Source organism: Pararge aegeria, chromosome 2, assembly GCF_905163445.1.
Source record: "Pararge aegeria chromosome 2, ilParAegt1.1, whole genome shotgun sequence".
NCBI classification, from domain to species: domain Eukaryota; kingdom Metazoa; phylum Arthropoda; class Insecta; order Lepidoptera; family Nymphalidae; genus Pararge; species Pararge aegeria.
In genome coordinates, this window is record NC_053181.1 from 1,007,737 (window position 1) to 1,033,986 (window position 26,250).

A 26,250-nucleotide genomic window follows, 5' to 3' on the forward strand; every position below is an offset into this window, starting at 1 on the left:
TTAAAGAGTGTAACTCAGAAATCCTACAATGCATAAACTGTGGTGATGCTCACCTCGAAATCTCAAGGGACTGTCCTGTAAAAAAAGAAAATGGAAGAAAAAGAAACTTTATTAATGTTGTCGTCCATGGATATTGTGCGTTATCTGTGGGCACGTGGGTGGCAGCATTGGACTAGCGGCGCGCTCAGCGCGGGCTTAAACGAAAAACGGGTTTTGAGACGGCTGGAAAAATGGCGGGAAGGCGGTAGATTTTTCGATTCAGTTGGCCGCATGCAAAAATGTTGTAAGCGTATTGGAAAAATATAAGTAACCTCGGTATTGTATTAAGGATTATTTAATAAAAGATTACCGTTCGTATTGAGCCTGCAGCAGTTTGGATTTTGTAGTCCTACAAACGGTTATTCCTGTACCGTCCTATTTATTGTAATGTTTAGATATATCAATTGCATTTTATAAATATGTATTAGCATAACTCCTGCTAAAAGAACATTATTATACTTACCTGCATATTGGTGTTAATTAATAAATGGTGTATGTTTTAGATAGTCTTTTAATATTAACAAACAAACCTGCCTCTCTAGTAAAGGATGATATGAATTTCCCAGCTTTAAAACAAAAAATTGTAAATAGTACTCCCACTCCCTCTTTAGTAAATAAAACCTAATCCTGTAGTAGTAGAAAAAAAATGTCTATTGGCATTGCTACAATGAAATTATAATGAGTGCCATAATTAAATCCCTGGTGGCTTTAGCAAATACACCTGATAATACACTGGTTACGTTAAATAAAATAAAAGATGTTTTTCTGTCTGATTTAATATGGATCTTGACTATAATTTTAACATCAAGAAATACATTACAATAGACAATTTTATGAAATACAAAAAAGTGGATGCAATCTAAAAGAACACTAAGCGAGAAAAAGAAGTTAGGCTGGAGAAATTTATGCTCAGCATTCAATAGATAGGCACACTCCTGTTAGTATGATTTGGAACAACATTCGTAGATTTATGTGTGTAACATGTCAAAAACTGCCTAAAAATGATGAATGGATCCCCTCTTCTTTGGACAAGTATGCTACACCTAAAAAGATATAAACAAAACAAGGTTAAATATTTTTTTGAATCAGCAGGAAACACTAAAAGTAACTTTTTATCTGAACCCTTTACTTTGAATTAATTCCAAATGGCTTTAGAATCAAGAAAAGACACAACACTGGGTCTTCATAACATACTGTATAGATTAATTCGCAACCTCCATAGTAAAAAAAATCTTTTTACTTCAAATATATAATTTATTATGGAAATCTGAAATCATCCCAGATTTATGGAAAACACAGTGTTGATTCTTAAACCTGAAAAGCCTGAGAATGATTGTAACTTATACAGACCTATATCTTTATCATCTTGTTTAGGTAAACTTTCTGAATGTAAATTAAAATTTAGACTGGAGTATTATAGTGAAAAATATAATATTTTACCTAAGCAACAATTTGGTTTCCTTAGAGGTAAAAGTGCAGTTGAGAGCTTCACTTCTCTTTTAGCAGACATAATAATGTCTTTCCATAGCCACTCTTATACTGCACTTTTCTTGATATAAGTGAAGCCTTTGATAATGTTAATCCTTCCATCCTTATCCAGATTCTAAGTGATATTCGTCTACCAGGAAGTCTGTAAATGGATATTTTCATTCTTATATAACAGGATAATGTATGTTAAATATAATAACCATAGAAAATGTTATTATATGGAAAATGGAAAATGTATGCATATATAAAGTATACATATATAAAGGAACAATGCAGGATTCAACCATTTTTCTATTGTTATACAATTTGTACACCTCGCAAATCATTTGTCTAATGTCTTTAATTGCTGACAATATTGTCTTATAGTGTAAAAGACGACATAAACAAATTAATTAGAAACTTGAATTGAGGTTTAAGACAAATTTGTACTTATTACAATAGCTTAAAATTGGAGATTAACAACTACAATAGTTGTGCTATATTTTTTACCAGAAAAGCTATAGTGAAAAAAAAATTCTGGGTATATGTTTGGATACAACATAAAAATCTATTTAAAAAAGAGAAAATCATATAAGCTATATTATAAAACAACAAGGTTCAGACTAAAAATCTTGACTAAGTTATACAAAAGTATTGTTAGGAGTCACTTTGACGAAGTTCCTTGGCATATATGAATGCAAATGTTACCTACCTTTCATTGGGACTCATTTACACTTATGAATTCTCCTTTAAGACGGTAACGAGTTCGATACTCAGCAGACATTCCTGGCTTTTTAAGAGATTACTACGAATTGATAACAGGAAACTTCAAAACACTGTGGCTTGAGTAGGTACTGGAAGTTTATAACTAAAGATAAAGGCAAGTGTTACACAACTATACAAACTACCCCGCCGCTAAGACCTTGATATGACAAAAACAAAGATGCAGATAATAGGAACTTCATTGCTACAATAAAAAGACTCCGATTTGGTCACTGCAAAACACCAGCGCATCTCACAAGACAAAATGTCAAGTGTCAACTGATAATAAATGTCATCATTGTGTCGAAGAGATTGCTGACCTTGAACATATCTATGGTAATGAATTGTCAAAAATTTAACATAGAACGCCAGTATTTAGTAACAGATTTACAAAGTGTGTGTGACAAAATAATACTAATAATAATAATAACTATTAATTCAGATAAAAATCCATAGCTACAACAAAAACAATTACCTTAATTACTATTTTATAAATTAAAATTGACCAAACCTATAAATAAATTCACTTTAGTATTATAAACATTTGAAAAGAAACTTTGTACTTTCTTTATAAAGTTATCTCTACAATAGGGAAATTGTAATAATTCTTCTTCTTCTTTTTGGTTTATTGGTTCTGCGCGCTGAGCGATTGAACCATAGTCAATTGCTTATTCTGTGGTCAAGTGTTGTTCTTATTTATACATTTTTTTTAAACGAGGAAACTTTTTACATTGAAAAAAAAAACTAAGTTTTTTATAAAAAGGAAACGGAATTTCGAAAAGATTTAATAGGATCAGGAAAGGATTAAATAGTATAATAATATGGATTTAATAATAATATAATTTAATAATATGGAATACTTAAACTAGCTACTTATTTACAACTTAATATCATACAATAGGATAAATGAGGAAAAAAGTTTATATATACAAGGTTCATTAATGGACAAGAGGATGTCAACGGAAGTAGGAAGTGGGTTGTTTAACTTAATAAGACCCTGGTATAATGAATCCCGATTATATTTTGAGCATGATAAGAATATGTGGTTCAGGTCACCCACCTCACCACATTCGCACAAATCACTATCCACAATTCCAAATTTCGCCAGTTGCACAGGAGAACAAACGTGGACCGCATACGCGTCAAGATACATGTCACTCTCCTGCTCAACTTTAAACCCGAGAACCATGGCTTTGACGGAATAGAGTTTTGAATCCTAGCGAAAGATTTACCCTTTGACTGGCTAGAAATCGACCAAGCCATTTTCCAAGATTCCTGAAGGGAATGTTTTGGCAGTGCACATAAATCATAGGCATAGTTAAAAAAATTGTAATAATTGTTAATTGTGTAATTTTATGTTAGGCTATAAGGACTATGTAACCAGGGCCTTTAAACAAATTAAAAAAAAAAAAACCGTGACTAATCACAACCATTTTGAAATGGCGGGAATAGTTTGAAACACGTTCGAAATGTGAATTAAAATAGAAATGTGGACTTTTGATGCCCCGATTAAATCCGGGCAGGGGAAATTTGGGAATTTATATTTTCTGTATTTATCTGGTCTGCGCTGGTGGGGTGTCTTCGGCCGTGGCTTCTTCTACCACTCTACTCTGTCAGTAGACAGAGACGTGCTGCTAAGCGATTCAGCGTTCCGGTACGATGTCGCACAGAAACCGACGAGGGATATGGGGTTAATCTGTTAATGACGGTGACTGGTGAAGTAGGTTACACTGTGGCTCATATACCTACTTGGAAAGTCCCAGGTTTGACGTGCGGTTTTACCATACCATTTTGACCCTGCACTGGGAAATTTATACAGATCGCGAGGTTCTGGGTTCGATTCTCGGATGTGGCTAAAATGTTTAGCTTATTGAGATTTTCTTTTAGGAAATTAAATTTTTCTCTATAAGTTAACCCATCACTGCAATCTCACCTGCCGGTAAGTGATGATGCTCCGGAGTCCGGTGGAAGGCGGATGATGGTAACTGGCTAACCTGTTAGATGTATGGCAGTTATTTCAAACCCATGCCCCCAATAGGTTTCTAAGAGACGTCGTACCGGAACGCTATAACGCTTAACGGCACGTTTTTGTCGGTAGGGTATAAGTTTCTTCATTTTCTTTAATATTGGCGTTTTTACCGATCTCTGAATCTCTGTATAATAAAGTTCTTAATTACTAAGCCCGAACGTATAAACGATGGGGTGTTATGAGTTGGGCGTGTCTGTGTGTGGCATCATAGCGGCTAAACAGTTGAACCGATTTCGATTCTTTATTTTAATGAAAAGTTTATTAATCGTAAATCTTAGATATGTTTTATGAAAATCGGTACAAGAGGGCTGCCGCGCCGCTACAAAATTGAGGTTTACATATTTTAACACAACTCCTTCAATATAAGTATCAAATAATAGGACTCGACTAGTAGAATAATGTACGGTGATTTTTTATAAATCTTTCTAATATTAACGCGCATTGGCGCAGTTTGCAGCGACCCTGCTTTCTGAGTGCAATGCTAAGAGTTCGTTTCTAACAATTGTAGAATGTTTGTGTGATGAGTATTCATGTTTTTCGGTGTCTGGGTTTTTATCTGTATATTATAAGTATTTATATAAATAATTCACAAAAATAATCATCACTCGTCTAAGTACCCATAACAAGAGGTACTGTTACTTTGGGCCTAGACGGCGATGTGTGTATTGTCGTAGTATATTTTTACTAAACGGATGACACGATTTTGATTTTTTTTAATGTCTTGAATCTTAGATATGTTTAATGAAAACCTACCAAGAATGCCGCCGATACAAAATTGAGGTTTGCATATTTTCCACAACTCCCTCAATATAGGTACCAAATGAAAGGGCTCGACTAGTAGAATAATGTACACGAAATTGAAAGACGGTGGTTTTATTATAAATAAATCTAATATGAACGCGCATTGGCGCAGTTTGCAGCGTTGGAGAATGTTTGTGTGATGAATATGAATGTTTTCGGTGTCTGGGTTTTTATCTGTTTATTATGGGGCTGGATGGCGATTTGTTTATTGTCGTAGTATATTTATACTTATATTTAATCTAGGTCGATTTTCTGTAACCCTGTGTCATGTAAAAAGTTACACTCAAAGCTCTGACCATAACCTACCTAACCTACCTTACCAACGTCCTATCGAGAGCCACTTTCCCCGATGGACCACTCGCGATACATCCACCATCTTCATTGATAACCTGCACGCAAAGATCAACATAACAGTGGCAGAGGTGCCATTGGGCATACAATATATGTATGTTCTTTTATTTTATTCCACTACAAGTCAGCTCTTAAACTCGCCTGGTGGTAAACGATGGTGCAGTCTAAGATGTAACGGGCTGACCTGTTAAGGGTAAGACAGTTATATATTAAATTTTCTACTATTGTAAATTAACTGTACTTTTTCGGCAATGTTTAGTTTTGCTATAGGATTGTTATACTATGTACTCGTATTTTGTTCTATGTAATGTCTGTTTTTGCCAAAAAAAAAAAAAAATAATCAATGGAGCCCTAATGTATGTTCTAATTTTGAAAAAGCATAGATTGGAGCTTCATCTCAAATATTATATTCTTTCCTGGCTAAAGCTTATTTTTGCAACCAAGAATCATTCCTGTGTTCCGGTGTTACGATCTTAATAAATAAATGAATAAAAAAAACTACGACAATACACACATCGCTATTTAGCTCCAAAGTTAGCGTAGCTTGTTGTTATTTGTTATCTTAATTAGTTTTATATGCAACTGTGAGATAGTGATAACTACAAAATAAACCTGGCTAATTTGTTTTGGTATTCTAAGGACTTACATATAATATCAGGTTGGGTTTGGATCATATCATAGCTACAGATGTATGTTAACCAAAGTAGTATCACTCACCTTATAATATAGTAAAAAATATATGCACGAATGATGTATAAATGCTTTTGATAGGACTTTTTAACATAATGGTGGTGATTTGTGCAATTCATTATATACAAATATTATTATAAGTATAATTTGTGTACGGCATAGCGGCAAAAACGTTCTTGAAAAAATTTGGAAACAGATACAATGAGCGGCTAGTGCAAAAAAAGTGTAAAATAACCAGCTACAGTCGTTTAAAATATTCTGTGGATCCTTACTATATCCATCCTTGTATGCACGAACCGACTCGAGTAACATAGCTACTTTTTATCTAAAAATTCAAACAAACGGGCGAAGAACGCGGGCAAAAGTTAGTTATGTAAATAAAGATAAAATGATTCTAAAGAGTATTTTATGATTGTGGTAGTAATTCGTAGAGTATGAAACAAGTGTCGAATGCAACGTCTGAGAGCTGATCTTTGCCGGCAAGCCTTGTCCGCTTTCCACATTGCGCCCGCGCAGACATAACGGGCCGGTGCGCGAACGCGAGCGCATGTGTCGAGTGACGTTGCGAGTGTAGCCTGCTGCCGAGTTGTGTTTACGAAAACTGTGTTGTGTGTTGTGATACTTTCCCACCAGGATCTGACAGGTGAATACTATGTTTTTTTTGAAAATAATTCTATATTTAAATACTCACTTTGAAGAAGGTTTGATATTATTAAGTAAGTAGGTTTTGATCTGGTTGCGACGATAGACTATTTTAATGAACGTGAAATTGCGAGTTGTAATAAATACATTTCTACAGCATACCTAAGTACCTAATGCAATTTTCTTCGACACGAATTTGAAACCGTTGTTCTTGTAACTTAAGTAGGTAGTTTATTACTTATAACTTGAGAAGACAATTATTTTGTTGTTTCAGTTTCAGTGTACCTATTGGTAAACAATTTTTAATATAACTTTCAAAGGGGTATTACGTACTCGATGTTGAGTTGTATGAATCGTTTAATATAGGTATCTTTACTTATTATTATCATGGATTCGAGAATCATGTGTGAAAGATGGTTGGTTGCTAAACACTCCATTCAATGGAGACCTAAAAGTGATATGCGATAAATAAAACAAAATTAGTATCCATTTCCAAATTATATAATGTAGTGCTTAGAAAAATAGGTAGGAATAGATTTCCTTTCCCTTTGGGCCCTCGATTATAATGTACATTTAACACGTAGTCATTGATTTATTACCATTCTAATGAGCCCAAATGACGGCCTGAGAATCCCGCTACTAGGTACTACCTATTTGATGCTGCATCTTAAGATTACCATGTCTTGGTGAAATCACCAACAGTCGACTGACTGATTTCATTTTGTCAAGAATAAAATTACCTGATATTAAGACGCCGCAACGGATCTTCATTAATTATAGCTAAAAACATAATCTCAATCACATTAGTTCTTGAACAGAAGAATACCGCAAAAAAATCGTTCTTTTCAGAGACAGACCTTAAACTTATTTAATTCCAAAACTTAAATCACAAAAACATACATGGTATAAAGTGCCGCGACGAAACAAAAGTGAAAACACTTCAGAAATGTTTTAAATTGTTTTTACCTATGTCATTATTTTTCCTTACGATCGATATGATAAGCAGTACCTATGCTCAACTCTGAAAAACATCCCATTCTCACCCTCAAACACGGATGAGAATGAGGTGTCAAAAGTTAAGTTAAAGTCAAATATTTCTTTATTCAAATAGGCACATAGATGACACTTTTAATGCGTTATTAGGTATATACAAAATGTGTACATAGCAGTGAGTAGTGATGGCGATAACTACAATCGTAAACTTAAAACTAAAGCTACGAGGGTTCCAATCGCGCCCTGGTCTAAATAGAAGCCCACAACAAACTTAGCCGGGTGTTCTTTTTGTTATCACCATCTCACATTGTCATTAGAAAATATTTATTTTTGTGTTGTATTTTCAATCTACTACTAGACGGGCAAATTTAACCAAAAGGACGTTAAGCTGTCATATAAATACGGCAGACGAATGATCTGGGATCTTACACTCCTCAAGTTTTATTATGGGTTTTACAAAAAATTTAAAGCGAAACAAGAAATCTGTTTTTCGTATTTAAACGACTGTACCTGGTTTTTAGTATTCGATAGAAAAAATGATTAGAACTTTGATTTCGTTTAGTTTTAAGATTTGTTTACTGCCGAATTTACAATATTACTCAATATCTTCTGCTAGAGTCTTATCTTAGAGTAAACAATAACACTTTTAGTAGTTTGGAGTTTTTCCTACTCCAGTTTATTTTGTACTTATTTTGTACTTATTTTGTACTTATTTTGTACTTACTGAACTGAATTTTTCCAGCTAGGTAACTGTAATTAGAATAACTCTACTAAATAGAAACTAAATTTTAATCAACAGGTAATTATTAATTATGTTTATGGAAGTTACGACCAACATATTATGTACAGACAATTTACTTATTCAAAACTTAGTAGGTTTTCCAGCTAGATGTTCACTTTACAATGAATAATTGTTGAGTCAATAATTGTAATTAAACAAGTATCAGTTTTGTAAAGTAGCTAAATAATTAAACTTTTGATAACATTCATTAGCACTTTGACGAATGTGTGAATGCTTATTTGAACAATGAATAGTTTTCATAAAATTAAAGATATAACATTTGATTCACAGTCACTGTTCATGTTGCGTCGGGGGTATTTATATATAAAGATAGATGCATTTTCAATACCCTTCGGTCTTGTATGGTCTTGTATGAGACACTAAGAATGCAAAGATAACTAACTCATGGTGATTTATGTTCATATATTCAATTTATCGGTAATCCATAGATTAATTACTGAGCAACAAAAAACATTATAACAAATAAAAACTTTGCTAAGGAATTTATCAACATATTGCAGATGGATCGAATTTAGAAATGGGACTTTGGTCGTAATCGCAACATGTCTACATGTCTTTACACGGTTTTTATTAGCTTCACCTGTATGTTTGTAACCGACTCTATTGGACTTGATTTTGACCCTATTCAAACGGTTTAATTTCATTTAAACGGTATAGATATAAATCGAGAACCGATGGCAATACACTAATTTCATTAGATTATTCCATTTTTCAATTTGCAAAAAACATAAGATTTGTTAATTTCTATAAATTTTAACAATGAGACAGAAATTAAGTTAATTTTTAATTCCAACCATTATCTTTAGCCGATTTCTCTATTATTTATAAATTTGATTGTGACTGGGTTACCGATTAATTTTGCTCTAATAAAAATTATACTTTTAGAAAATCTAAAAACCAAGTATACTTATATATAAATAAACTAAACTAAAATGGACTAATTAGTAAGGTCCTTTATACAAAGCGTGTTTTTAGATTGTCTTAACTTTTAATTTATTTTGACAGGGGTAGTTCATATTGTGATTTATGTTTATTTCATGTAAACTTATGGCAGTACTAATGTAAAAAAAATGTCAAAATAGAATATGAACATTAAACATTTCACTGTTGACGTGATAATAGTCTATTTATTTGAACGTTTAACTCAAACTGAACTTACACCAATTTACAGTTATCTTTAATTTATTTTTAAATAAAGTAAAGAAAATATAAATATTTGTATTTACTTATATATAATACCAAATTCGTACTTCACATCTTATGTTGTTGAGTATGTAATTAAGTTTTGTTATTTTAATCCCTGCTAATATTATAAATGTCAATGTAAGTTTGTTTGTTACGCTTTCACGCAAAAACTACTTAACCGATCCTCATGAAACTTTGTACACATATACTTGCAATTTTTAGAAGTAATATAGGATACTTTTTATCCCGACATTAAGCTCGGTTCCTTTGGGAGATTATTTGACGATTTTACACTATAACTCCGACAAATTATAACCGATCTAAATAATTATTTTTGTACTATAGAGGTTATAGTATGTGTTTAATTTTGCCCAAAATTTGTGTAGATCTGATGAATGTGGTTGGAGATAGAGGAGTGAAATCCTCAGCGGACAGCAGCAAACCCCTCATTTAAGGCTTAGCGATACTGAATACTTTAAATTTTTACAACTAAATTGAATGCCGAATCAAAAACAAAATCAAATGCATACGAAGTCGCGGGCAATAGCTAGTATTAAAATATAAAAAACGACAGTTCAGGGGTGAGACATGCACATCAAAATATCCACGTAAACGAAATCTCAGTGTGTAGGCGCTCTAATTGATCTCAATAGTCAAATAGCAAAGCAGTGGTAGTTAGGTTGGTTATTCAGCGAACCACTAACGGAGTGGTGGCAAGTAAACAGAGCCTTTTATTAGCCATTTAATAACAATTACCCGCTGGACCAATCTCGGGGTCAATGACCGGCGCCGGAAAGTGGCACAGGCGATTAAGAAGTATCGGTTTCTCACTTTTATGTGGATTTTAATGCAGTACATAGCTATGTATTTGACCAGCTGTTGCTCGCGACTTCGTCCGCGTTTACAATTTATTAAATATGAGAGATGTGTGGCAGCAGTGTATTTTTATGTATCGCCAATACTTATGTCATGGCATACCAAGTAATGAATTTTAAAGGCTAAATTTTGCAACTTATTATCGGCCTACTGCAGGGCACGGGTCCTCCCACAGTGAGAGGGGGTTATGGCCGTGGTCCACCACGCTGGCCCATTGCGGATTAGTAGACTCTACACACCTATATAAACATTATGTAGAACTCTCAGGCATGCAGGTTGCATCACGATGTTTTCCTTCACCGGTGAAGGAAGTGATATTTTAATTACTAAAAACGCACATAACTTAGAAAAGTTGGAAGTGCGTGCTGGGATTCGAACTCGGTCCCCGAAAGTGAAGTCGAGCTCCTGCCCACTGGGCTACCGCACCGATTCATCTTGGTGTACATTATTGCAACTTTCTAGAGGATATCCATTTTTTTTCAAGATCAATTGTAGCACATGTTACTACGTGATAGCTTTCTTTTGGTTAAAAATAAGTTTAAGTCGATTCAATACTTTCAGAACCTATTCGGTACAAACAAACAAACAAATGGGCAAGAAACTCAGCAGTTATTCTTTTCCAACATTTGTTGGTTTTTCATCAGATGTAGAGTATGACGAGTAATGTCAATTTAAAACAAAAAAATAACAAAATGTATTTATTTCAAGTAGGCTTCCTAAATAGGCATTTATGAAACTGAAGTCTGCCTGTTTGTAGAGACGTCAAGAAACTCGGCAGTTGCTCTTTTCCAACATCTGTCGATTTTTCATAAGACTGTCGATTTATTTAATTAGCGGCATTTACCGTTGGTACCTACTTAGCCACTTAGTCTTGTGTTAACAGCTGTTCTACATTACAAATACAATTGCCAACTAATTTAAGTCGTTAATCTTAAAAAGGGCGGCTCACGTCTCATAACAAAATTACTGCGTATTATGAAAATTAAGATTAATTTTCTATTCCTACTCCGTAAAAAGCAGGATAATCTGTATGGCGTAATTTATAATTTCTTCAATCCTTATACTCCACGCTAAACAGATCTTCGGCAATTTAGGGTAGGTACATTGCTACGCACGTTTCGCTCCGAAACCGGTGCATCCTTACCTTTTCGCGGAGTAGGTACCTATAGCAAATTAAGCTTAATTTTTATAATATATTAGGGAATTTCGCAAAGTAACGCCTGCTTTTATCCGATACAAAATTACTGCAGGTTTATTTGGTTTAAATAGAATAGTTACAGGCCGTGGAACAATCTGCCAGACAAAAAAATTCAAAAGGAAAGCACCTCCACCAGCCATTTGGGGAATTATCTAGATAAATCCTTACTAAATAATATAAATACAAAATTAAAATAATATAAAATTCAAGCGGTGATAGCCCAGTGAGTAGGAGCTCTACTTGACTTTCCTGGGACCGAGCTCGGATCCCAGCACGCACCTCCAACTTTTTTGTACAAATTTAGTGTACATATTACCGATACAAAACAACAAATAAAAAATCCGCAGTTGTTTCATAATTATCCTGTATAACAGTCCACTGTTGACTAAAAGCCTCATCCAACATGTATGCCCATAACCTGGTCAGACGGGTAGTTCATTGCAGTAGATGGTAGTAGTAGCACAGAGGTAGCTGCTGCCGATTTCTGTTATAAAATAAATAAATAACAGAAATATACCACGACAATATACACATCGCCATCTAGCCCCAAAGTAAGCGTAGCTTGTGTTATGGGTACTAAGATGACTGATGAATATTTTAAAGAACAATATTCAGAAAAACTTAAATATAGATAAACACCCAGACACTGAAAAACATTCATGTTCATCACACAAACATTTTACAGTTGTACGAATCGAATCCACGGCCTTTGACTCGGAAAGCAGGGTCGCTTCACACTGCGCCAATCGGTGTATACCTCCTTAGTCCGATTATGAGTTCTTAAATTCTTTACCACATATAAATAAGTATATCCCCGAAATTAAATAAATCATGCAAGCACACACTTCACGTATTGATTCTATGTGTATGTTACGTCACACATAGTTAGAAAGGCGGGCAAAAATAAAGGGAACTCAGCATTGTTGAGGAGTTCTCACAGTTTTCTGGCCTTGCGCGCGTTTTGTCTTTTTGCTGTTCAAACATCAAGAAACGACCCGTAAATTGCCACGTAAATGGGCTACAAAAATCGTTAATCTTTTGTACTTCGCTGTCAATATAGCGTAGCTAACTACCAATGTGTTTTCTCTTGTCGTTTGCTATTTGGTGCTGCAAAGTGCACCGCAGTTACAAAATGTTATAATACATTAATCATTATATACTCTTACTTACATCTTGATAGATTTTGTTATATGTATCTAATGTTCTTAATGATAATCCTATTATTATAAATGCGAAAGTGTGTTTGCCCTTTCTTCACGTCCCTTATTTACTAAAAGAATTCAGATACAGCCCTAACATCTCATGCAAAATTAAAATCAAGTGACCCCTGTCGCTTTATCAGGTACTATGTGCGTATTGATATTTAATCTTCAGTAGAGTTTTCAACAAGTTAACACTTAGAATGCTTTGTGGGAAAATAAAAATATGTTTCTTTTGATTTAATATTTACAGGCTGATTCCGTATGAAATATACTTATGCACCGCGCACGCAAGCACGTTCTCACACATACACACGCGCGCTTCTGGCACAGGTTTTAAAATTAACAGAAGTTCTCCGCCTTATCTGCTATTGTTTTATGTGAAAAAATAAATTTTCATTTCATTTCATTTCACCCTTCAACAGTATTTTGGTTACACGTTGTATATATATAAGGTGTATTTGAATACATTTGTTTTTTGACTTTGACTATATTCAATCGTAGTGCTTCCCCGGTTGCGCCGCGCGACGTTAATATCCCGCGGCCAGCACTAAAATTTTATTATTACGGAACGATTTGGCGGCATGGTTTTTTTTTTAATATAAGGTCTTTATTATAATAGATGCATAGAATATAGGTTCCTTTTGTGCTAATAAATAATCAAGAGTATTTCCATTGGAATACAATTAAGTATTTACAAAACATCGCCTCGTCGCGCTGCAATAACTTATTGAAATATTTAAATTACCTGTCAACATTGGACGTGAGACTATGTGGTTTCATATAAATTTGTATTAAACCGTACAATGTTTCCAAAGTTACAGCCGCTTTATTATGCGATACAGCACAATTGCATACCTATTACGTGCTTATTATTCAATTTGTTTATTTGCAAGATCATAACAACTATTAGTTTGCTGTTACAATAAATGTTCAAATGCAATTAACGTTGTATTCTTTACCTTCGTTTATTTGAGTTGCTGAAATAATTGAAACACTTGGAATTCTTCTTCTTCTTAGTCGCGCACTCTTGACAGAGTGGTCGTGGCTGCCGTGAAGAACGGAATTAATTGGTTTGATCTGTCCCCTCGTCGGGCGCGGAGAGACAGATCGCACTTTTTTCCCTATTGGTCCCTCTGCAGGGCTAGCACGGGCAAGAGACAAAAATTATAATTTATATCCCCCGATTATATACCCTAAAAAGGGATATAATTAAAATGTCCACCTGCTAAAGCATGGTTTTTTTTTTAATATACTACAACAATACACACATCGCCCCAAAGTAAGCGTAGCATGTGTTATGGCTACTGAGATGACTGATGAATATTTTTATGAATAATATAAATAAATACAAACACCCAGACACTGAAAAACATTCATGTTCATCACACAAAGATTTTCTAGTTAAGTGGGAATCGAATCGCTGCCCACTGCGCCAATCGGCCGTCAAAAGTGAAAAATAATATGGAATAGGAGAAGTTTACCCCCGTTTTTTATTACACATATATTATTTGGATATTATTTCCACTTGTGCGCCAGTGCTCTGAGAGTTGATAAAGCTGTGGGAGAAGATAAATATATAACCTTTCCCCGGGGATATAATTGTCTCTTTCCTATGCTAGCCGTGCAGAGGAGACAGAGCAGGGGGACCTATAGGAATAATTCATGAATTACTTGGCGCGTGGCTTTATTGGATCTAACTCTCTTTAATCTCTTTGATCTTTTACTTCTCCACTATTGGCGGTTAGTAGCGTGTCGAAAGAATTCCACCACAGTTGTCAAATTTGTAAGTAAGTAGTAATTTCTTGCTATGAAGCTATGTTGCCTGGAAGAAATCGGCCAAATTATATCCTCTGTCTAACTTGCTCTCATCACAATATCTGGCAGGTTCATCTTTATGTTGTCAATATCTCAAAAACTCGCACAAAGCGTTTGGCACCTTCTTTTTTCATACGCATGGCTGGGGTTCGGAATACACTTCCTAGTTCTTACAACCTGGGTATCCTTTAAAACAAGAGTGAATAGGCATCTTCTTAGGCCCCATCTACTCTTTCCATCTGGTAAGATTTTGGTCAAGCGCTTGTCTATTTCCACTTAAAAAAAAAAGCTCTTTGTTGGTATTTTTTACCTCTCTCTTTTTCTATGACTAAAAACCTTGGCTTACTTGGTGTAAAATAAAAAAAATTATGAATTATCTGATTTATTATGAATATTAAGCTTTATTTGCTATACTTGTACGGAACTTCGCGAAAAGCAGGAGAATCTGTTGGTGTAATTTATTATTTCTTCAATCCTTATACTCCACATCAAACAGATCTTCGGCAATGTACCCTCTACGCCCGTTTCGCTAAGCAACCAGAGCATCCAGTCCTCAGGAAATGTTGACTTAATTAATTGTCTCAACTTAGTTTACATAATATATCATGGATTTCCGCAAAGTATGTAAGTAAGTAAACGCCTGCTTCTATCCAATGTTTAAATTATCTGATGACTAGTCCGCATTCAGCAATAAGCGCCGGTCGTCGACTCGTCAACAATTAGAGTCGGCGACGCAAGAAACAGCCGTTATTGTTTACACCACAATGCCGCGATTAAGGTTGCCGCCATCTTCACTGTAGGTCAATGAGGCAGTATTGAACCGTTTTTTTTTAATTTATCTAAAAGTTAACCCTTGACTGTAATGTTACCTGGTGGTAAATGGTGATGCAGCCATAAAAGGGTGCGAGTACAGGCAAGGGAATAACCTGTAAGGGGTATGGTAGTTAAATTTAACACACCTCTAATTGGTTTATAATAATAATAATAATAATAATAATAATAATAATAATAATAAATTTTATTTCAGTAACAATTTCATTCTTAATTAATTAATACGCTGAGATCTCCTTTTAAGCATATAATATACTTGTACCAGGAGGTCTCGCTCTTCTATAACAAAATGTGTACATACATTGAGCTAATTTTTGTAATTCAGCTGTATATTATTCAATTTTTTTTTTTTTTTTATCATGCATGCATGCAAAATTGTGGAGTATGTGTGTATGTGTGTGTATGTGCGTGTGAGTGTGTGGGTCTGTGTGTGATTATTATGTTATTTATTAAATTAACTTATTATTTATTTATTAAATTGAATTAGATATTTTTTATTTATTAAATTGAATTATTATTTATTTATTAAATTGATTTGTGTTTATATTCGGCATCTTACCGGATCAGTAAAATTCCTTCGTCACCGATAAAAAAGGAATGATAATTTCAATATTCAATATTGAAAGTCAAATATTCCTTTATTCAAATAGGCACATAGATGACACTTTTGATTTACATTACGTGTAAAATATGACACAATTAAGTTGATGGCAATAACTAAATTCGTCAACTTAAAACTAAAGCTACACGGGTTCCAAACGTCCAAAAGAAACCCACACCAATTATAGAAATTAAGCTTGATTTGCTATACTTACTCCGTGAAACCCAGAATCTGTATGGTGTAATTTATAATTTCTTCAATCTTTATACAACACACAAAACAGATTTTCGGCCATGTACCCTCTACGCACGTTGACTTTACAATGAATTAGTTCATCCTGAGGATGCTCCGATTTAAGTAGGAGTCGAGTCGAAACGTGCGTAGACGGTACATTGCCGAAGATCTATTTGGTGTGGCATATATAGATTAAAGAATTTATCCTGCTTTTCTTCTGATGTTTGCAAATTAATTAATTTTCATAATATATTATGGAATTCCGCAAAATAACGCCTGATCTATCCAATAGCCCACAACAAAACTTATTTAATGTTTATTAATGTTTAATTTTTAAATATATCGATGTTCGACGATAAAATTATCACTGATTATCACTGTGTAAGTAGATATATATTCCATGTAAAACTTCCATGTTCATAACACAAACATTTTTCAGTCGTGGGAATCGAACCCACGGCCTTGGACTCAGAACGCAGGGTTGCTGCCCACTGCGCCAACCGGCTGTCAATTAAATTGAATTTTGTGTAAAATGTTTGTACGTTTTAGGCAAATAAATTGTATTTGACCAAAACTTGTAGCATTAATTAAAAATGTATCTAGGTGAGGCAGCGAGAAAATGCTTTAACGCTGCAGTAAGACCTTCGCATCAGCATTCTGATACCGATTGGGACCGAGTGGCCAGTAATGAGTGAGCGGTGCGACAGTTGTAAGTTGTAACGCAAGATTGCAATTGGCTCGCGATCGAGTACGCAATAGACGGACACAGCCGCGTAATGTAAGCGATTTTACGAGCGGCTCTGTATCGAAACACTAGCTGTTGTTGGTAGTTTCCTCATATCAATACATTAACGGCCCACTACAGAGCACGGGTCTCCTCCAACAATGGGGAAGGCGGTAGTCCACCACGCTGGCCCAGTGCGAGTTGGTGGACTCCACACACGATGTTTTCCTTCACCGTTGAAGCATGTGATATTATAATTGCTTTATACGCAAATAACCTAGAGGGATTTGAACTCGGACCCCCGAAAGTGAAGTCTAAGTTCTACTCACTGGGCTATCACCGCTTTGGCTGGTTGTTTGCGATGCATGCCTGAGAGTTCTATATAATGTACTCAAAGGCGTGTGAAGCCCACCAATCTGCACTCGGCCAGCGTGGTGATGGCCAAAATTCTTTTCATTGTTAAAAAAGAAACGTGCTCTGTAGTAGGCCAGGTTCAGATCATATGCGGATCACTGCTCTAAGCGATTTTAAAAGACTCCCTGATTATCTCCTATGAGGTCTGTGAAAAGGAAATATTACCCTCAACTTAACACCAGTTCTGAAACCGTTGGAGATGGTGGAAACTGAGACTTCCGACTTGGTTGCGCCGAGCATTGTGCGCGCGCCTGATAGCATCCGACGAGGAAGACGTATCGTATGTCATGCGCGCTTCGCACGGTGTCAGCTACACTCGCCCCGACATTCATACAACATAGAAATATTTACACATTTATACATACGAAGATGCAATTTTGTATAATTACCTTCTTTTTCTACTACAGCGAAAGATAACGTACTCGCGTAACACTGTGAACCCAATTAACATTAGTTTATAGTTTTAATGGACAACTTTTCAAAAGCAAGGGTCTGGCACCTAGGTCCCATAGGTAATAGTAACTATGTAAAGTGAGCATTGACTTTCAACATGAGAATTCTACATAATGTTCTCGAAGGTGTGTGAAGCCTACCAATCCACACTGGGCCAGCGTGGTGGACTATGGCCCTAAACCCATTGTGTGTTATCACAGTCATCTCACTACCGTGTTATTCTCATGTAATGTACGCATCAAAAGTGCCACCTACGGGCCTACTTGAATAAAGATATTTTTGACTTTGACAGTTCTAAATAATGGCCTGAAAGGCGTGTGAAGCCCACCAATCCGCACTCGGCCAGCGTGGTGATGGCCAAAATCCTTTTCTAGTGGAAAGAGAAACGTGTTCTGTAGTAGGCCGGTAACGGGTTGATATGATGATCACTGCTCTAAGCGATTTTTATAAGCTCCCTGATTATCTCCTATGAGGTTTGTGAAAAGGAAATACAACTGCAAACCCCAGTACAATTCTTTGGCCCGACCTGGGGTAAACCCACGACCCTTTGTCGGCAGTCAAATATGCTCACCACTCGACCGACGAGGCAGTTAGGTTAGGTTAGGAATACTAATGTAATGTTAGGTGAACACTCAACAGTCTCCACGCGAGCGTGGAGCGCACCGTTCGCACGCTCGGGGCCCGATCGTCGCACGCTCTGTCCCAACAATTAGCTCACGCGCCGACGCCGCTGCACAATCGCCGTCGGAACCGCTGCGTCTCACCAGTCACCACCACCACTCATGTCTATAGAAATCTTCAAAGACATTAGAAATGTTGTGTGCCCGTCACATTGTCGCCGCGAACGAGACTCTGAGCACCTGAATTTTAACAAAACATTTGTTTGCGACTTAATTTTAATTTTTTAACTACATTGCCTCTGACACTCTAAAACAATTTTGTTTGCCGATGTGAAAAACAGCAATGTATATTAGTGCTACCGCCAAGCATGTACTCCGGTCAATAGAGCGTGGTTGCCGGTGTACAACCAAATTAAGCCAAATTAAGCTTAACACCCACGTCTCACGTTGATGGACACAAGGTGAATTTTTTTTAGGACGTGTTCCTTTCGTGCCCTGCGAACTTTACACGAGACGTATATTGCTCTGTTCACAGGCTATGGTCTTATACTTATTGTAACCTGCTTGGTCTGTCAATAAGAAACATAGAAACAAAGAATACACAAAACAGCTTTAGACAAACCTGCAGGGCTAGAAAAGGCAGGTGACAAAAATTATATCCACTGACAAGGGATATAATTCAAGTGTCATCCTGCTAAAGTACGGGAAAAGGGAATAGGAGAAGTTTACCGCCGATTAATATTACATATCTTTTATTTTTAAACGAGCAATTCTTGTATATATATAATTGAAATCTTGGAATCGGCTTTAACGATTTTCATGAAATTCAGTATACAGGGGGTTTCGGGAGCGATAAATAGATCTTGCTAGGATTCATTTTTAGAAAATGTCATTTTATTTGTGTTTTCCGTTAATAACCGATTTGGTGCAACCATGTTGCACGGATCAGCTAGTATATATTATTTGGATATTATTTTCACTTGTGCGCCAGTGCTCTGAGAGTTTATAAAGCTGTGGGAGAAGATATATTGTTATCCTTTCCCCGGGCATATAATTGTCCATGCTGGATGATAAAGGTGCGTTGTGGTCACGCATTAGTAACGCAATAAATAATTGCATGTGCATCTGTTTAGTACGCGCGTTTGTAACTAATGTAACAATCAGCTGGCGCATCTTTTGCGCGTAATGAAATCGCTGTGTGCATACGCCTTATAATAAAACCATCGTAACCAAAGTTTCTAGGTCAGCGCGCTTCCGTCTTATTATAGTACATCGACACTAACTCGTACTATTAACTTATATATGTCTCTAAATGTTACTTACCAGCTTCTGCCCGCGACTTCGTCTGCGTGGACTTCAGAAGAAGAAGAAAAACTATTGCACGTATAACACACAGGAAAAGAAACACTAAGGAGTATACAGTAAACAATGTAGACATGCAAAGGTGGCCTTATACAAGCAATCTCTTACAGGAAACCTTTGTTGACAGGATTGGGTCTAAAGCTTCGCTCCTTAAAAATTTTTAATCTTACCACAGCAACTAATTGAGAAATCGGTATAGAAAGTACATGTCATTTTCCATAGCATAGGTGACATGCATACCAAATTTCAAAGCTGTCTGCCCGCGACTCAGCTCGTAAACAATTTTCAATTTTCGCTCGGGAACTACTTAAGGAATCGGGATAAAAGGTAGCCCATGTTATTTTCTATGTCAAAGGCTACATGCATGCCCAATTTCATTCAAATCCGTTCAGCCGTGTAACAAACATCCAAACATCCACACTTTCACATTTTTAATATTAGTAGGTTTTCTTTTTCCGTTAATAAATATTATTTATATTTGAGTCCTGCCGCCAAGCAGCATTGCTGTGCTCTGGTCGGAAGGGCGTGGTTGCCGTACAGAGTTAAGAACATACAGAACCCGTGTACACGACTAATATTGGAACATTAAAAACAACTCCACTTCAGTAGTGTTTCTCGAACAGTTACTTCATTCCATTTATCACTTGTAAATAATACCTTTTTTTTATTCCACTACAAGTTAACCCTTGACTGCAGTCTCACCTGGTGGTAAGTGATGATGCAGTCTAAGACAGCGGGCTAAACTGTTAGGGAGTATTTATTTATTTATTTCCAACTTACGACTAGTTTACAGGAATTTCCTAATGCACTAGCGTAGATACTGATGCCCACCTACACACTAAACTTTACCAGAGTAGCAAATGCACCTATCAAATGTCCTAAACACCTCTAATGTCATAAACACTAACCATAAAATGGGAATAGTTAGCAAAATTCCGCGTGTGTGAAGTGAGCCGTGCGCGGAGCGTTTTCACTGTTTTTGTACTCAATGCACTGCATACAATAATGGCTGAATGAGGGTTCTGTATGTTTTTAATTCTATGGGTTTCCGATGTAATTACAGGCTCATGAGGATAAACATTTTCGCCTCAGGTGATGAAAGCAGGGCGGCACCTTTTAGTACCCGTACGTGTTCCTTGCGAACCCTGTGAAGCGTTACTCTGTCTCTGGATGATGGATTTTCACTTACCATCCCGTGGCAAAAGGACATCTGCCTGGTCCGTCAATCCGTCCGTCGTCGCAAAAAATGTTTGCCGTGCAGTTTTGCAGATAACTTTTCACTCTAATGAAGGAAATTAAAACTATATATAGCACAGCCAACCACGCCCTTCAGACTATTAACAGTACTAGTAGTACAGTAACTAGTAACAATAATGCTTCTTGACAGCAGAAATACTCATGACAGTAGTCCTTCCCCGGACGAGCTCAGTCACAAAAACCTCCACAACTACTCCACTGCATTTAAATTTGTAGAGTCACTTAAAAAATAAACTTGACGATATAATGCAAAGTTTATATAAAACGTAAGCTTACAGAAAAATCCTATTATAATTTTAAGGATTACTTAGACGATAAAAAGCCTGGGTGTGAATTCCTCTAACTTCATAGCTTAATATTAATTTACAGTGAGATGGTGATAACAAAAAAACTACGCGGCTTAGTTAGTTGTGTGCTCATTAGACTAGGGCGCGTTTGGAACCTTCGGAGCTTTAGGTTTAAGTTGGCGAACGAAGTTATCACCATCCCCTTACAATTAGGTAAGCATATATGTATGAACGCTTCATAAGTGCCTACATGAATAAAGAATTTATGAATTTGATGCAACAGTGCTAAATTGTAAAGTAGGCCAACTTGCATGCAACGATGTTGTATTCGTAAACCATACAAAATTCCAACACAACAGTTCTATAACGCAGTTGCCTAACTAGGTGTAGTTGCCGCAACATAAACATTCGCTCCATAAACCATGTTGGACCTATCTCAAGCGCGATTAAGTTACCGCGTCATCCCAGCGTGCCCTGTAACGGGGCTACGCAACTTAACAAAGTGAACCTATATAGTTAATACTAGTTGTTCCCCACGGTTCCACCCAAGTTAACTAATGCCCGTTTTCACTAACTTCAAACAGGAAAATGCCTGAGTAAGTAACACCTAATCAAACAAGATTCTATACAAAAGAAAGAAGAAAAAGAAAGAAATATATATATGTGTGTTATATATACAGTACCCACATATTAAACAACCAAAAATATAACTGTTCTCGAACACGGATTCGGATGTTATTCGGATACATATATATATATGTTGTACAACCTACCAAAAGGGGCGCGGCCAAGCCAAAAACATACGACACTACTACGACTTTGTCTGCCTGGAAGAGATCGCTATAAAGCGTTTAAGGCTGCCAAATTGTAACTTCTTCCTTAACGCTTTATTCTACTTATTAGTATTTTTGTGAATTTTCTGCCTGTGCTGAACAAAGTATTATTAAAGTGTATTCATCCATTTATAATGCTTAATTATTTTTTTATATATAAATAAACAATAATAAATATACTACGACATTGACTAAAAACATGCATGTTGGTCACACAAACATTTTCCAGTTGTGGGAATCGAATCCACGGCTACGACTCAGAAAGCAAGGTCTCTGCCCCCTGCGCCAATCGGCCTTTAAATTATTATCAAACAATCAATAAAGTCACAGTTAAGTAAATTCGGAAATGAGATAACGCATCTTTCCATGTTAAATACTAACTCTAACACGACTCCAATCGGAGATTAAAGTTATAGAACGTGTTAGGACCATCTAAATCGCGATTAAGTGGGGTCCCATGGGCTTCGGTCACTAAATAACGGTCCAGGCTTATCTATTACAAGACGCAGGACCGACAAAACTAAGGTATTAATGTTGTAAGCGGGCGGATGTACCGCGATTCGACGAAACCCTATATTGGATTGCAACTATGCAATATCTACCCGATATCACAGAATTAAGAACCTACAGAAACCGTGTACACGACTAATATTGAAGCACTAAAAACCACTCCTTTTTGGAATGGTTTCTCGAACAAACGGTTAGGCACTTCATAACATCTAGCAGACGACAATAATTATTTCACCTCTAATGTTCTAAGCGTTCGGCATAAAGGAAAAAGTTTGGGAGCTATCAAAATTCTGCGTGTTTAAAGTGTCAAAAATATCTTTATTCATGTAGGCCCATAGGTGGCACTTTGATGCGTACATTACATGAGAATTACACGGTAGTGAGATGATGGCGAAAATTCGTAAACTTCACACTAAAGCTACGAGGGTTCCAAACGCGTCCTAGTCTAAGAAGAAGCCCCACAACAAACTTAGCCGGGTGTATTTTTTGTTACCACCTTTTTGTTAAAATTATTAGAAGAGCAACCTGGTTAGAGCAATAATTCACACCTAAGCTTTTTTGTCTATTACGTAGTCCTTTATACTACAATAGGACTTTTCTATAAGCTTACGTTTAATACAAAATGACTATTTTTGAACACAATGCGCTGCATACAATAATGGCTGAATGAGGCTTCTGTACGTTCTTACTTCAATACCCGATAGTAATCAGCGGGTATTCACACGACCTAAAATGAACTTCTTTCCGGTGTGAGTTAAGCTTATTGCAAGAACCATAAGCTCCTTTGCAAGCACGAAATAGAGTAAGGTGCAAACACTATAAAGCTTCGGATAGAATCAGGCGCTAATTTGCGGGATTCCGTGGTATATAATTGACACTAGCTGACCCGTGCAACTTCGTCTGCACCAAATCAGTCATTACCGGAAAATACGAATAAAATGACATTTTCTAAAAATCACTCCTAATCCAAATCCTAGCTAGATCGATTTATCGCCCCCGTATACTAAATTTCATGAAAATCGTTGGAGATTCCGAGATTCCAATTATATATATACAAGAATTTCTCGTTTAAATTTATGTATATAAGATTAATTATCATCACCATCATATCAACCCTTTACCGGCCCTCTACCCTTTACCCTTTACAGGGTATGGGTCTCTTCCCACAATGAGGAAAGGATTGTGACCCCAAGGACATTAGAAATTGCCGCGACTTTGCCTCACAGTCTTTTTTTTTTAATATAAATAATAAATATACTACGACAATACACTAATCGCCATCTAGGCCACAAGTAAGCGTTAGCTTGTGTTATGGATACTAAGATAGCTGATGAATATAATTATGAATATAATTAACGTAAATACTTAAAATTTACAGATATACAATTCATGTTCAGTGTACAAGCATTTTCCAGTATTGGGAATCGAACCAACGGCCTTAGACACAGAAAGCAGGGCCGCTGCCTAATGCGTCAGCCGGCCGTCATAGGTATTTACATTACGTTTCACTTTTGAAGCATTTATAAATCTTTAACTATATAGTTGGAAAAACGCCAAGTTTAAATGCATAATACGGAATATTACAAAAATTTGACAAGCATTGGTAAGTCCGGTATGGTCTAGTGGCTAGGATACCTGGCTCTCACCCAGGAGGCTCGGGTTCGATTCCCGGTACCGGAAGTGTCTTTTTATTTTTATTTTTTTATTGCTGTTTTCCTTTACCGTTGAAGCAAGGTATACTTTAATTTAATTCTGACGATGATCGCGGCTAGACTGGACTGTCATTACCTCCGGCATTGCTGTGATAGGCACTTTTCAATACCAATGCCGCATAGACAGTATAGAGGGATTATTCTCCTTCTTCTTTAAATTTTAATTATTATTTGTTTCATTGGATTTGATTTAATTTAGTTTCTAATTTATTTATTTTTGACATGTATCATGATCCACCATATTATGGTAAATGTTTATGGGTAAAGCCATAAATGATTATGATTATTTTATTTTATATTATATATATTACTAGCTGTTGCCCGCGACTTCGTCTTTTTTTTTTTTTTTTGAGAAACATGGATATTAAATTTCGGTGTAGATGTACTGAAATTTTAAGTTGTGTATTCTTATTAAAAAAAAAATCTTTTCGCATAAACAATATCTGAAATGAACTGTCTGACCAGTCTCAGCTCTTCCTAACACTTACAAAAAATAGTAATCGTTATAGGACGAATCGAAATCGCATTGGTAGTTGATTTATATGCTAGGTTTAGGTTAACGAAGAACATTTTTAACATTTTTTATATAGTCCTTGTGTAAAATCGTCAAACTTTTTCATCACCTCTCCCAAAGTAACTGAGCTTAATTTAGGGATAAAAAGTATCCTATATTACTTCTATTACCTCCAAGAATATGTTTCCAAAGTTTAATGATGATCGGTTCAGTAGTTTTCGCGTGAAAGCGTAACAAACAAACTTACATCCACATTTATAATATTAGTAGGGAAGTAGGGATAGGGATTATTATATCGTAAAAAAGTTGAGGTTGCGTGCTGGTATTCGGACTTGGCTATTATTGCTGCATGCAAGGATCACATCCACGCCCAAGCGTTGGTGTTAAACTTCATATGCCTGTAATAACACCGTCAACATAGCAGTGCTTTTTAGCGGCAGAAATACTTTACTTTACTATATACGGCTTGAACAACAGTAAATTAAAAAAAAAAACGAAACATTAAAAAGCACTAGTGCGATAAATCGAACTTTCCGCACGATATACAGCTATAAAAAGTAACAATTCTTGTGCAACTGTACGGTGTTTCATTTATGACTCCTTAGTACTTACCAACGGAAATAGTAAGAAAGTTGTAATACCAATAAAATTTAGAGCATTTACTTAAATAAAAGCGAAGCGGGGATAGTAGTAGGAGCTCGACTTCACGGGGGGCCGAAAGCACGAAAGCCTAAACCTAGCACGCACCTCTAACTCCTCTAAGCTATCTGCGTTTCAAGTTATTAAAAATATCTCTTGCTTCGACGGTGAAAGAAAACACTGTGAAAAAAATTGCATGCTTGAGAGTTCTTAATTACGTACATAATTTCCTCAAAGGTTGATATGATGATGATGTCATACACGTGCCTCTGCAAGACTATACAATTTTTTTTTTTTTTTTTTTTTTTTTATTTTTTTTTAATAAAAATAAATATAATACGACAATACATACGTCGCCCCAAAATAAGCGTAGCTTGTGTTATGGGTACTGATATGACTGATGAATA

General features: G+C 35.9%; 1 protein-coding gene, 1 long non-coding RNA gene and 1 other non-coding gene across 3 annotated transcripts in view; 2 read left to right on the plus strand and 1 right to left on the minus strand.

The window, feature by feature from the left end:
• Positions 1-556: 556 nt before the first annotated feature.
• On the minus strand, positions 557-2,521 carry LOC120632317. Its single transcript, XR_005659080.1, has 3 exons — positions 2,219-2,521; positions 1,480-1,669; positions 557-1,082 (listed from the first exon to the last, which is right to left on the minus strand). It is a non-coding gene; the product is annotated as an uncharacterized LOC120632317 (long non-coding RNA).
• A 4,153-nt stretch (positions 2,522-6,674) lies between these two features.
• LOC120629644 (nucleolar protein dao-5-like) overlaps positions 6,675-26,250 on the plus strand; it is a 182,904-nt gene continuing 163,328 nt past the window's right edge. Inside the window, exon 1 of the mRNA XM_039898642.1 lies at positions 6,675-6,782. The gene's annotated coding sequence lies outside the window, so the exon portion shown is untranslated. The remainder of the gene's footprint in view (positions 6,783-26,250) is intronic.
• Trnae-cuc lies at positions 24,587-24,658 on the plus strand. Its single transcript has one exon. It is a non-coding gene; the product is annotated as a tRNA-Glu (tRNA).